The following is a 14,616-nucleotide window of genomic DNA, read 5'->3' on the forward strand; positions in this document are numbered from 1 at the left end:
TTGGGTTGTGTTTTCTGATCCATCTTCCTACTCTGTGTCTTTTAATAGGTGAATTCAGGCCATTGACATTTATTGATATCAAAGATTGAAGATATTTTAACGCCATTCTTGTAGAGTTTTAGAGTGTTTTGATATGTGTTCTATTTGTGGTGGTCTGGTTGTTTATAGGAAACCTTTCAGAACTTCTTTCAAGGCAGGCTTGGTGATGGTTGCTTCCTTCAACTGTTGCTTGTCTGAGAAGGTTTTGATGCTTCCATCTAGTCTGAATGACAATCTAGCAGGATATAGTATTCTTGGCTGAAAGCCTTTCTCATTGAGCACTCGATAGATATCTTGCCATTCTCTTCTGGCCTGTAGTGTTTGTATGGAGAAGTCTGCTGCTAATCTTATGGGTTTTCCTTTGTAGGTGACTCTTTGTTTTTCTCTTGCAGCCTTGAGGATCCTTTCTTTATCCTTATTCCTTTCCAATCTAAGTATGACATGTCTTGGTGTCTTTAGGTCTGGGTTAATTCTGTTTGGGACCCTCTGGGCTTCTTGAATCTTTATGTCTTTGGTGTTGTCTAGACTAGAGAAATTTTCAGCTATTATGGCCTGGAGAACGCTTTCTTCCTCCCCTTCTCTTTCTTCCTCTGGTAAGCCAATAATGCGTATATTGTTTCTTTTGAAGTCATCCCATAGGACTCTGTTGTTGTTTTCAGCATCTCTTAATCTCTTTTTGAGATCTCTTACTTCTTCTTTAGTTGTCTCTAATTCATCCTCAATCTTGCTAATTCTGTCTTCAGCCTCATTGATTCTATTCTCTCTGCCCTCTACTGCTTTCTGGAGTTCATCTATTTTGTTGCCCTGCTCTGATACTGTTTTAGCTTGTTCAGCTAGTTGCCTTCTTAGCTCAGCAATTTCAGCTTTCAGCTCTCTAATAACCATGAGATTATTAGAATTTTCTTCCATATTCTCATTTGTTGTTCCTGCAGTTCTGATTACAATTTTTTCAAATTCTTTACTCACTCCTGTTATTATTTCCTTAGCTAATGTTTGGATGTTGAACTCGTTGTTTTGTGCTTCGCCCTCTGGAGGACTTTTAGCTGGACTCTTGTCCTGGTTCGAGTCTCCATTATTTTTTCTTGTTGTTTTAACCATTTTATATAAGTTAACAGTTTTTTCAATCCCTGAGTTGGAGTTCAGTGGTGTAAAAGCCTTTTTTTTTTTCCCCTGTAGGCTATGGTAGCCTGAGGGCTTTTAAACTATCAATAGGCTTCTTGGCTTAATCAATGACTCCTGACCAAGAGATAAAGCAGGGTGTGGCAGAGATAATCCAGTGGTTATGCAAAGAGACTTTCACAGCCCTTCAGCTATGCCACCGAGGTATAGGTCTTCCCCTGAGTTTCCCGGTTAGATCTCTGTGCCCTGGTGTCCCTCCCTGTTGCTGCTCCAGATTCTGAGGGTAGTAGCAATGGAGACTCAGAGTTGTACTTGGTGAGTCTCTGGGGAGTCCTTTCCTCCCTTCAGCTGTCCCCTTGTTGGTGGAGCAGACTGGAGGTGGTGTCTCCACTGACAGACTGTCGAACTGTTAGCAGTCACTTAATCTCTCCTTAGGCCCCTCTCTTCTCTCTGTCACCAGCCACGCGTGTTTGTACTCACGGGTGATTTACTGGGTTTCTGTGGTCATTCTAGTCCTGTCGTGTTTCGGTCCGGGTGGTCTCCTTTGGTATTCCTAGTTGATCCGGGAGAGGAGAGGAGAGGAGAGAAAGCGATCTGCTGCTCGTAGCTCCTGGACTGAGACTTCTATCGGACTTGCTGGTATACCCTTCGGACACTTTAGACAATTTTACCGCAGCTTCCTTCCTTTCACGTTGCTGGTTTTTCATAGACTGATCCTGAGTAATTCATAGACTTTACAGACTGTTGCCTTGAGGACTATACAATGCCAAATAGCCCCTCTGTTTGGTGGGTCATGCCTCCCGCCTCCCCCTCATTATGTACCCTTGCCCCTTTCCCCACCCAAACAGGGAATGCTCCTTTACACACCAATCCTTCCATTCACACCACACTGGCTTTTACTTCTCCCCTACTTATCTCTTCCTATTTTGTTATGTCATTTAGGCTTATGCCCAAAAGGTTTCTGCCCCATGATAGTCTTTTATAGACTTTGTACATCTTATGCTATTACTAGGTAGAAAGATAGAAAAGATGTAGAGATATTGTGAAGAGATGGTTGAGCAGGCTGCGCTTAAACCTATGAGATGAGTCTCTCCAGGTAAGTCTCTCTCTCTAAAGAGGGGTTGAGCACAGGAAGATGCATAAATCTCACAAGGTTGGCAGCCATTTAAGCCTTCCCTCCTCCACAGAAAGTCCTACATCTTCCCACCTGAGCATGGCATTCCTCTAAAACATTTAAGCATGCTCCATTTTTCTTTACTGTGTCCATTTAGATATAAAGGGATAGGAGGAGATGTTGCTGAGGACTTATTCTGATGCAGTCTCCGCCCCCAGGTTTTTCTATGATCCGCTAAATCCTAGAGTGCCCCCTTTCAACCAATCCTGGCTCCGCCCCCAGGTTTTTCTATGCCCCGCTAAATCCTAGAGTGCCCCCTTTCAACCAATCCTGGCCCTACACGTCACCCCTGGTTGTCGCCCAATAAAAAGCCCCCTCACCCCTCCCTTCTCTCTCTCTGGGCTCTCGGCTCTCCCTCTCTGAGGTCTCGCTCCCTGCTCTCCCCCCGTGGTTGGCCATTGCTGGCTGGCTCCACGTGGTCTGAACCAAACCTCCCCCCCCATCCTATAATAAAGATCTGTGTACCCCTTTGCTCTGGACGTCCGCTCTCTTCTCCGCGGTGCAGCCCGACACCAGACCACCTCAACAACAGTCTAGGAGGTTTTTGACTTCTGGTCTATTTCCAACTCTTCTATTTCTCTTCTCGCCTTCTCTGTCTCTGACTCTCACAGGCTCTCACTCACTCTGTCTGCACTCAGTAATATTTTACTTATATCCTTCTTTTATTGACAGGCCCAGATATACAAAGAGAGTTGCCAGAGCACTGCTGACCTCTGGGTTGTTTTGTTGGTGATTTCCCCTAGGCTACTGGAGCCACAGCTTTGTAAGTCTCTCTGACACAAGCCATATTCTGTCTCCTCATTTCCATGGCAGTATCTCTGTGTCTACGTGCCTTCTTCACTGGGCCTTTACTGGAAGTCAGTACATGCATCGTGAACTCAGAATTCCTGCTGTTGAAATTTTCCTTTCTTTGCCCTTTGGATTATTTAGTCTCATGCATATGGGGTAGTTCAGAGGGGAACTGAGGAGACAGCATTCCTGCTGCATGTTCCAGGCATATGTCCATCCCCAGCTGCAGCTGTCCAGGCTCTCTGCGCTTGACTCCCATTCTCCAGGGCCCTGAGGCTGACACTCAGCCTAAATGCAGCCCTCCTCTCCTTCCTGCACAGCGTCCTTGTCCTTATTCCATGAGTGCCCAGGTCAAGAGAAGTGAAACTCTATCCCCCTGGCACACACATTGTGCTTTCCCTCTATTGGGATGAATGTAAAGGATCTGTGGTACTGATGGACACACCAGTGTCCAGATATTCGATGCAAAGCTGAAGCTTCCAGGGTTCAGAAAGAGGGTGTTTTGATGGCTGTGAAATGTCTTTTACAAGTGCCTCATGGGGTTTAAAATGATTTTGAAACCTGAAGTTCTTTCTTGTGTCTAGGCAATATTCTCACCTATGGCCAGAAAGCCTGCCCATCTAGGAGCACAGCTCTGGGCCAGTAACCCAGGTCCAGGAGGTCAGCCTGCCTTCTGGCTCCTAGAGGGATTCCTGAGTGGTAACAAGTGTTTCCAGTTGCCTTTGCTACTAGGATTCATGCACTCAGGTGAGTGGTGGGGCTGCAATCTCTCCTGGAAGCTCCTGACTCAGCCAATGGAGGCACCCATCTTCCTTTTTTTTCTCCGTCTCAAGGGCACTGGGGAGCTTCTTGTTCCTGCATGTAGAGCGACTTTGCATTGGACACTCATGCATGCCCTCTTCTTGAAATCTGAGTGTGATGTGTGGACACCTGAACACCAGCGTTTGGGTCTGTGAGAGGCCACAGGAGAAATTCCCTTAGCAGGACCCAAAGGGTAGGTGTAAGAGGCTGGGTTCATCCACTATTGTTGGGTTGAACAGAGTTCCCATCCATGTTGAAAACACAGCTCTGCCTGGGTGCTTGCTGGGCTTGTAGTCTGCTGCCTGGAGCAGTGGTCTGAGTCTGGAGGCTTACCAGGCATCCAAACACAACTGGCCAGACTCATGCCCCTGAATTCTGTGGGGGGGTGCCCCAGCTTCCCCCGGTGACAGTTTTTGGATGACAGTGAGGCATGGGATTGAATGGGGAACTCAGGAAAGCCAGACATGAGAGTCCCTTTGCATATGCATTCTTGCTTAGACAGATTCTGGGCTACCTGATTGCCCTGACAGCTGGGTTCATTGTAGGTAGATTGCAGGTGAGGCTGGCTACCTAGCCTCGTATGCTCTGAGACTATTATAGGTGAGCTCTGAGCACACACACACACACACACACACACACACACACACACACACACACACTACTGTCAGTTTGGTAGTACAGCATATGGTGAAGGTTGGGATGTATTGGGTCTGTGGGCATGATAGATGCTGCCTTACAATCTCTACAATGCAGGTTTGAACCTGTCATGAATGATTATTCAGTCTCATGCTTTATCGGGGTGTTCTGAGGGTAACTGAGGAGGCAGCTTTCCTGCTGCAGTTTCTAGGCCTTTATCCTTCCCCAGCTGCAGTTTCCCAGGCCCTCTGTGCTTGACTCCCCTTCTTCAAGGCCCGGTGACTGACAATCATCCTAAACCCTGTTCTCCTCTCCTTCCTGCGCAGCATTCTTGTCCTTATCCTATGATAGCACAGGTCAAGAGAAGTGAAACTATATGCCACTGTCCCACTGTGCTTTCCCTATATGTGGGTTCAAATTTGAAGGATATGTGGCACTGACGACCACACCAGTGTCCAGATTTCCATGCAAAAGGTGAATAAACTTCAAGTGTTTAGAAAGAGTGTGCTTTGATTGACCTGACTTCTGATGTGAAATGTCTATTCCAAGTGCCTCATGAGGTCCAATCATTTTGAACTGTGAAATTTCTTCTTGTGTCTAGGCAATATTCTCATCTATGGCCAGAAGGCCCTCCAAACTCAGAGCACAACTCTGGGCCAATGAGCTGGGGTCAAGAGGTCAGCCAGTCTACAGGCTCCTGGAAGGATTCCTGAGTATCTTCTTAGGGACCAAGCTTTAACAGGTGTTTGCAAGTGCATTTGTTAGAAGCAGCCAAGCACTCAGGTGGGTGCGTCTGTGATTTCCACTGGAAGCTCCTGACTCAGCCAATAGAGGCACACATCTTCCTTTTGTCTTTTGTCTTTCCGTAGCAAAGTACTGGCCAGGGCAACTTCTGGTTTTTGCCCGCAGAGCGACGTTGCATGGGAGACTCATGCAAGCCCTCTTTTGGGAATCTCTCTGAGTGTGATGTGTGGATACCTGGACAACATCTGTCAGGGCTGTGAGAGGCTACAGGAGCAATTTCCTTAGCAGAGCCTGAAGGGTAGGTGTAAGGGGCCGGGTTCATCCACTGTTGTTTGCTCAAGCAGAGTTCCCATCCATGTTGAAAATACAGCTCTGCCTGTGTGCTTGCTGGCTTGTAGTCTGATGCCCTGAGAAGTGGACTGAGAGTCTGGAGGCTGAGAAGGCAGCCAAACAGGACTGGCCAGGCTCATGCCCTTGAATGCTGAGGGGTGCCCCAGCTTTCCCTGTGGGTGAAAGTTTCTGGATGATAGTGAGGCAGGTGATTAAAGTGAGAACTATAGAGAGTCAGACATGACTGTCCCTTTACATATGCATTCCTACTTAGGCAGAATCTGGGTTACCTGGCCTGTCCCTGACCAGGTGGGGTGTCTGTAGTTAGGTTGCAGGTGAGGGTGGCTACCTAGCAGCCATATAGTGAGACTAGTATAGATGAGCTCTGAGCACACACACACACACACACACACACACACACACACACACACACACACACAGGCACACATGCATACACACATGCACACACACATATTCACACTTGTCCATGCCTGGTAGAAAATTATATGGAAAGCCTAGTGTAGGTCTGGGGGTCTGTGGGCATGAGAGTTGCTGCCTTACCATCTCTACAACCCAGGTTTGAACCTGTCAAGAATGAAAGCAGAGCAGGAGGTTTTGGTGCTATGGTTTCTTTCAGGGTCTAGTTCTTCTCCAACATTTCTGTCTCTACCTCTCAGATGTTCTCACTCATTCTGTCTCCACTCATTAATATTTTACTTATATCCTTATTGTACTGACAGGCCCAGATATACAAAGAGAGTTACCAGACTACTGCTGAGTTCTGGCTTGCTGTGTTTGTGATTACAACTTGGCTACTGGAGCCTCAGCCTTGGAAATCTCTCTGGCACAAGCCATATTTTGTCTCCTCATATCCATGCCTGTATTTTCAGAATTTATAATAAAGATATATATATATATATATCACCCAGAGAAGCAGCCAGGACTAGAGAGGATGGCAATTATACCTGCAAATTCACAATACAGGTATATGCTAACTATCACTGAGCTTGTGAATATTTATCTATGTGTCTACATATATATATATATATATATATATATATATATATATATATATATCTTTTTTAGAATTGATGACCCATGTATTTGATCTCAATTTGGAAATACCACGTTTGTACGAGACTCATTTTTCATAAATAAGTGGCCACATACTTAGAGCAGGATTCACTACAATTATAAATAATTGAACTTTCCAATAACATTTCTAATAGAATTTCTAGCAGTATCCTTATTGTAATGATCATAGCACAGAAATTGCCTCTTTATTTTCTAGTCTAAGGTTCAATACATATGTGTTTGTTTTCATTCTCCATAAATCTTAAATTCCCTGAATACTGAAGTGTCAGGGAACTTCTGCAGCAGTTTCTCAGCAGTCTGTCTGGACAATACTGCCATAATCTGTTCTTCTTGAGCTTTTCATTTTTAAGTGTTTTCCAAAATTTTTCCTAGATCCTCCCCATTTATTTGCATATTTATTTATTTAGACAGGTATCCCATGGGGAGTATTTTCTTCTGCTTGTTATATTTTATTTTGTAATTTTAGGGATCTTTTGATGCACAATACAATTCCTGTCACAAATTCTACACATTATCTTAGTTCATGTTAGTGACATCCAATGCACAATGGATTTGAATTGCATGGCTTAAAGAATTGTCACTATTTTACTTAAAATGTTTGTAACCTCAATAATTCACTGTTCTTTACTGGGGGTGAATGCTTTCCATTCAGCAGTTAAATATAACAGTGGGCACAGGTATAATATTTCTCACTTTTCCTGTATTTATGTACATTATTTTAAATTTTCTTATTTACTAGGAGATGGTCAGAAATTGATAGGGCAGGGAACCAATCAGGAAGAGAGGAAGAGAGACAGAGAGACAGCTGCAGCTCTGATTTTCCACTAGCCCCGATTTTCCTCAGCCAGGTAAGTGGTGACAAGGGGCTCAAAATGGGGTCCTGACACATTGTTTTCTGTGAACTTAACCAGGTGTCCCTCCACCCAGGCTCCCTTCATTAACCATGTAACTATTTAACGGCTCTAGGCACTTCTCTTCCTTCATATTCCAGAAACTTAACACTTCCCTCTCCACCCATGAAACTTTGACATTTTACTCGGCGACAATACAGCAACTCCAATCCAAGTTATCTCAGGAAAAATTGAGTGTGTGTGTGTGTGTGTGTGTGTGTGTGTGTGTGTGTGGTAGAGTGTTGGTTATCACTGTTGTTTCTTTATTCCTTCCTTAGGGTATTATTAACCATGTTGTGCTATGTCAAAGGTAGTTTACACTGCACAATTTGCTGTTTGCAAATCCAGCCCTCCTCTGCCTCATGCACAGCGTCCTTCTCTTTATCCCATGAGAGGCCAGGTCAAGAGATGTGAAACTACATGCCACTGGCACATTACATTTTCCCCATATGTGGGTCGAATTTGAAGGATATGTGGCACTGATGACCACACAAGTGACAAGATTTCCACACAAAATCTGAAGCTTCCAGGGTTTAGAAAGAGGGTGCTTTGATTGACCTGACTTCTGATGTGAAATGTCTTTTCCAAGTGCCTCATGAGGTCAAATTGTTTTGAAACTTGAAGTTCCTTCTTCTGTCTAGGCAATATTCTCACCTATGGCTAGAAGGCCACTAAACTAGGAGCACATCTCTGGGCCAATAACCTGAAGGCTCCAGGAGGGATTCCTATGTATCTCCTCAGGGCCAAAGCTGTAAGAGGTGTTTCAAATTTCCTTTGCTAGCAGGATCCAGGCACTGTCAGTCCTTGAAATTCTTAACAGAAACTTAGTGCCTGCTGACATTTATCAGGAGATGGCTGGATTCCCCAAGGCCAGCTCTTAAACCCCTGGCAGCCCTCAGAATGTTCAGGGACTGCATGCCAGCTTGACTTTACTGTACTTTCATTAGCCAGGGATGCCTGGCTCCACCCAGGGACTGGAAGGGTCAATACTCTTCCTGAGTAATTGGCATTTAATGTCCAGAACCACCTACATTGTGCCCCCCAGAAGTTCCTTGTTAATACCTCTGTGAGGACCCATTGAAGCACTTCTGCTTGACTCTGATTGGCTCAGCTCTTCGTGGGGGGCGACTGGAAGGGGCGCACCCCGCGGGCACACGCCGCCCTGCCCGAGGCTGGTTTGGGAGGCTGTCCCCAGGGCATGGGCGCTCAGGTCCCCCATCTCCAATGCCCCGCCCGCAGCCCCACCATGCTTCTGCTGAGGGCTGTGAGGTGCCTCCGGAAGGCGAGGGGGGATTAGGGAGATTTATGTGACCTCACCTCCTCCCCCTAGCCACCCCGTTGGCTAGGTGAAGCCCCAGGTGCCTGGCTGCTTGAAGCTGGCGATTAAATGCTGCAATGCATCCCGGTGCTGGGTGGTGGTTGTGTATTGTGCTCCCCCCGCCCCACCCCTCGGCAGGGTCACAGCCTCCAACTGGTGCGCCCTGTGATCAGGACAGTGTATGGTTTCTCAGTCCAGGCGGCACTGCTGACTGTGGACTATAAGCCTCAAGCAGGAACCTCTGGCTTGCTTTTACCATTAGGCCCCCTTCCAGTCTCCTGTCCTGTGGTTGTGAGAGAGCAGGGGAGAGACAGGCCATAGAGCTGTGTCCTCAGTTTTGTGAGATTTCAGTATGTAATCTAGAGCCTCCCACATGCAAGGTCTGCACTCTGCCTGCAACACTACAGGGATTCAGGCTTGGTCATCTCAGCCCAGCCTTCATGCTGTCTCCCACCCCATATTCAATGTTCCTAAGAGTGTTAGTATAGTACAAGGGATAAGAAAGGGGGAGAGAGGGAGGGACACCACAGCACTGCTTCATTTGAGTTTTAAGTTGCAGGTTTCACTGGCTTTACCACCTTCTCTGCTCATTAAATTCTGTTTATTGTTTAGTCTACATTTTGCATTATTCTTTTAAAACTTTGTTATTTATTTGGAAGACACAGATCAGTTGTGGTGATAGAGACCTGTAGCACTGTTTCACTTTTTGTGAAGTTTCCCCCCTGCTTGGTAGTACTGAGGCTTTAACCCAGTGCATTATAACGTGTGCAGCACTCTCCTACCCCTACTGTACTTATTTTTCTACTAGAACACTGGTACACTCCAGCTCATTGTGGCAAAGGGAATAGAGCCTGTGACTTTGAAACCTCAGACATGAGATTCTTATTGCATCAGCACTGTGCAGCCTCCCCCTTCCTGATGAGTCTCAGCTGGCTGTGCTTACGGCTAAATTTCCCACAAGTAACCTCGTGCCCCACCTGCAGTGAGTCAAATTCAAGAGTGAAGCTTGTTCACAGCTGTATATCTTTTTGTCCTCTCTCCCTAACCCTTCTATTTTTTATAGTCTATCTAATTAAAATGAGAAATAATGGGAGTCGGCGGTAGCGCAGCGGGTAAAGCCATGTGGCACAAAGCACAAGGACTGGGGTAAGGATCCGGGTTCGAGCCCCCGGCTTCCCACCTGCAGGGGAGTCCCTTCACAGGGGGTAAAGCAAGTCTGCAGGGGTTGAATATCTTTTCTCTCCCCTGCTGTCTTCTCCTCCTCTCTCCATATCTCTCTGTCCTATCCAACAACAACATCAATAAGACACAATGACGATAAAACAAGGGGGGGAATTTAAAAAAAGAAATATTAAGAAATAAAATGAAAATATGGCCACCAGGACTAGTTCATCCGTACTTGCTGTGCCCCAGTAATAACTTTGTTGGCCATAAAAAAGAGAAATTTCTCTTTGTTCATAATTTCCACATCCAATGTAAACCTGTTTTAAAGCTCAAAGTCTTAAATGGTTATAATGCTGACTTTTTTTTTCAGAGAGAGACACAGTACAACACTGTATCTTCCCTCGGGATGATGGGGACTGGGACTGAATTTGGGTTGTGCCCATGATAAAGGAAGTTCACTGTCCCAAGAAACTCTCCAGTCAGCCCACATTTAACCCATTTAACCACATTAATAATCCTACAAGATGCATTTGTGACCACAGACTTTGCAGTCTGGGTTACACATAGCCCCAGTTAAATTTCTTTTTAATTTTTTATTGGGGGATTAATAGTTTACATTTGATAGCAAAACACACTAGTTTGTACATGCATAACATTCCCCACTTTTCCACATAACAGTTCAACCCCTACTAGGTTCTCCTCTGCCATTATGTTCTTGTTAAAAATGTAATCAAGTACTCACAATCCAGGTAGATTCTAGGGATGTTGTCATGGTACTCTGGAATGTCCTTTTATACACAATTAACTTTAACTCAGCCATCTTTTCCAGGGACAGGATCTTTTCTCCAGGTTGAGAATTTTTTTTCTCCTTGGGTGAGGTCTATTCTTCAGTGCGTGTGGGAAGTCTTTGGAAAGTCTATATAGGACAACACATCTTTTTTAGCATGTGTTGACTATATGTATATTTTTAACCCCTTTGCGTATGTGCCCAATGATAAAATGAGTGATGGTTTAAATCAGTGTTAGCAGACAAGCTCTGCTCAATGATGGTTGTCTGTCTGAATCACAGGATGTTATGAATATATCTATTTGCACTACTTTAAAATAAATATTTACTTATTTATGTGTTATATATTTTATTTGTTGGATAGAGACCGAGAGAAGCTGATTGGAAAGGGTCCATAAAAGCTGTTTCACTTGCATCACTGATTTATGGTTCTGAAACTCACCCCTCACTCAGCACCACAGGCGGGCACCCGGGAGTTGAACCCAGGTACTTGCGCATAGTAAGATCAGTCTTCAGCTAGATGCCAAACCTGGCCTCTCGTTTATTTTTTAACACCCTGTCTGACCTGCCTGCTTTGACCCTCTCTGAGATTCTGTGCACCTGTTCTGACTTTCTTTGTGCGTGATCTGCTGGGCTCTGACCTGATTTGGTGGTTTCTGACCTGTGCACCTTCTCAGACTCTCTGTGCACCTGTGCTATGTGCTCTGACCTGTGTGATTTCTGCCTGCATACTCTTCTGATTCTTTCTGTGCAAGTACCACCCGTGTGATTTCCTGGGTCCTAGTTAAGGCTTCAGTTCTCTCATGAGTGGTTGGTGTTTCAGTTCTGCTTCAGCAGAGGAAACTTGCTCTGTGGAAGTTGGGCAGAATGTGGAATTTCTGCCATCTTGTGAAGTAGGATGGAGGCAGCTTCTGAGGAAACAGGTCTGCTTTGGGGGACTCTCTGCTCTGGTTTCTATCACAATGACCTTCTATGCTCCTGCACTGTCTCCCTGTAATCTTCCTTTGCCTTCTCTGTGCCCCTCTGACCTTCCCAAAGTCTGCTCTTACCCCTTTTGACCTTTCTTTAACCTGTTCTGTAGCTGTCTGACCTTCTTTGTGCATGCAATGTGCCACTGTTACCTGAGCATCTGCACTGATCCCAATTCACCTCTGTGCACAGGCTGGCTCTACTTCTCTGACCAACACTGTACCTGCTCTGGCACCCTCTGACATTTCTTGGGCTTGCTCTGATTCCATCTAATACTTTTCCAGGGCCTGCTTTGTAACCCTAAGACATTTGTGCAGCTACTTTGACTCCTTCTGGCATTCTGCATGCCTGTTATATCACTGTCTGACCTTTGCTGTGCCTGCTTTGTTTCATCTGACATACTGAATGATGGCAGTGTCTCACTTTGACCTTCCACCTTCCTGCTTTGTCCCTCTCTGACCTTCTGTGTGCCAGGTCTGACACCCTCTGACCTTTTGTACTCCTGCTGTGACACTCTCTGACCTTCTGTGATTTCTGTCTGTACACTACTCTAATTCTCTCTGCTTAAGTCCCACCTATGTGCTTCCCTGCCTATGAGTTGAGACTTCAATCTGTTCAGAATTGGCTGGTGTCTCCTTTCTGCTGTGGCTTGAAGAAACTTGCTCTGTGGGTGGTGAGCAGAATGGAAGTCCTGCCATCTTGTCAAGTGAGATGGCGGCGTCCTCTGAGGAAACAGGGCTTATCTAGTGGCCTGTCTACTCTTGTTTCTGTTACAGTGATCTTCAGTGCTCCTGCTCTCTCCACCTCTAACCTTCCTTGAGCCTGATCTGTTCCCCTCTGACGTACGCACCTGCTGTGATATCCTCTGACCATCTATGTGCATGCTCTAAGCATCTTTGACATTCTGTGCACCTGCTCTGTCTCTGACATTCTGTGTACCAGCTCTGATCATCTTTGACCTCTGCACATGTTCTGACCTTTTGTGCACCTGCTACAACCTTCTGTACACCTGCTCTATCCTCTCTGACAAACTTTTCACCTGTTCTGACTCACTCTGTCCTTCTCTGTGCTTGCTCTGATGCACTTGATCTGTGTACGTGTTCTGACCCTCTCTGACCTCTTTGATTTCTGCCTTCTCACTCCTCAGATTATCCCTGTGCAAGTCCCAAACATGGGGTTTCAGTTCTCTCACAAGTGGCTATTGTGATAGTTCTGCTATGACTTCAGGAAACTAGCACTGTGCATAGTCAGTAGGGCTGCTCTGGTGGTCTCTCTGCTCTTCTTTCTGTAACTTTCTTCCTTTTGTGCTTCTGCTCTCTATCCCTCTGAACTTCCTTGCACCTGTTCAGTCCCCTCTGATCTTTCCTCAGTTTGACTTGACCATTTTGCACTTGCTTCCCCCTCTGACATTTTTGTCTGCTCTGTCCACTCTGAACTGTGCACCTTCACTGATCTCCATTCACCTTCCATGCACTGACTGCCTCTAAACCCTCTCCTACATAGTGCCTATTCTGATACCTGCTGACCTTTCCAGGGCATTCTCAGATTTCCTCTAAAATTTCCTGGGACTGCTATGTGCCCCTAATACATTTTGGCACCTACTTTGACTCCCTCCGTCTGACATTATATGCACCTGTCATGTCTCCCTTTGACCTTTCCTGTGCCTGCTCTGACCTACTGTGTGCCTGCTTTCACCCTCTGTGACCTACTGTTGGCCTGTTAGGAGTCACTCTGACATTCTCCACACCTGCTCTGACCCACTTTTATCTCCTGTGGCCCTGCTTTCTTTTCATCTAAACCTCCGTGCACTTGTTCTGTACTCCTGACCTTGTGTGTCCTTTCTGTGTCCTACACTGATCTGTGTCTCATCTATTGCCCTCTGAACATATATGCTCCTTCTCTGTCCCACTCCTATCTTCTTTTTTTCTGCTCTGTCCCTCCTTATCTGAACCTCTCTAATTTTCTATGCATCTTCTCTGACCTGTGTGCCTGCTCTGATCGTCTCTGTGTCTGCTCTTTCCCCCTCTGACTTATTGTGCCTCTTCTGTTGCCCTCTCACCTTCTTTCCACCTGCTCTGACCAGCTCTTTATGTGTGCCTGCTCTGTCCCCATCTCACCTTCTGGCTGCCAGCTCTGTCCTCCTCTGACCTATGTTTGCCTGCTGTGACACACTCTGAACTTCTATGTGCCTGCTCTGATCCTCTCTGTCTTTATGTACACCTCCTGACTCTCTCTGACTTTCTGTGTGCCTGCTTTGTTGCTCTCAGACTTTCTTTTTGCCTGATCCTCCCCCCCAAAGATCTTTTTGCCTATTTTTACTCACTCTGACCTTCTGAAAGCCTGCTCTGACCCTCTCTGACATCTCTGACCTCTGTGTACCTGCTGTCACCCTCTGTGTTGAGCATCTTTTGCGACCTTCTCTGAGTTTCTATGCACCTACTCTGACTCTCTCTGACCTTCTGTGTGCCTTCTCTGACCCTCTCTTACATTCTGTGCTCCATCCTACTTTCTCTGAGCCTGCTCTGACCCTCTCTAACCTTATGTGCATCTTCTGATTTTCTTTACTCCTGCTCTGACCTCATGTGCACCTGTTAACCTTCTGTGCACCTGCTCTGAACATCTCTGGCCTTCTGTAACCTTCTGTATGCCTTCTCTAATGCACTCCGACCTTTTGTGTACCATGCACCTGGGCTGAGCTCTGACATCTGGGAGTTGTCCCTGTGCTCTGCTCTGAATCTGTTTGCTAACTGGAAGGAGACCA

At 45.9% G+C, this 14,616-nt stretch overlaps 1 protein-coding gene across 7 annotated transcripts in view; it reads left to right on the forward strand.

Moving 5' to 3' along the window:
• The window catches only part of LMLN (leishmanolysin like peptidase), an 81,857-nt gene extending 76,661 nt beyond the window's left edge, over positions 1-5,196 (forward strand). For all 7 annotated transcript variants that reach the window (XR_009544792.1, XR_009544795.1, XR_009544794.1 and 4 more), the window contains one exon: positions 5,186-5,196. The gene's annotated coding sequence lies outside the window, so the exon portion shown is untranslated. The remainder of the gene's footprint in view (positions 1-5,185) is intronic.
• Positions 5,197-14,616: the final 9,420 nt, after the last annotated feature.

The sequence above is a fragment of the Erinaceus europaeus genome, chromosome 14 (assembly GCF_950295315.1).
Source record: "Erinaceus europaeus chromosome 14, mEriEur2.1, whole genome shotgun sequence".
Taxonomy (NCBI): Eukaryota; Metazoa; Chordata; class Mammalia; order Eulipotyphla; family Erinaceidae; genus Erinaceus; species Erinaceus europaeus.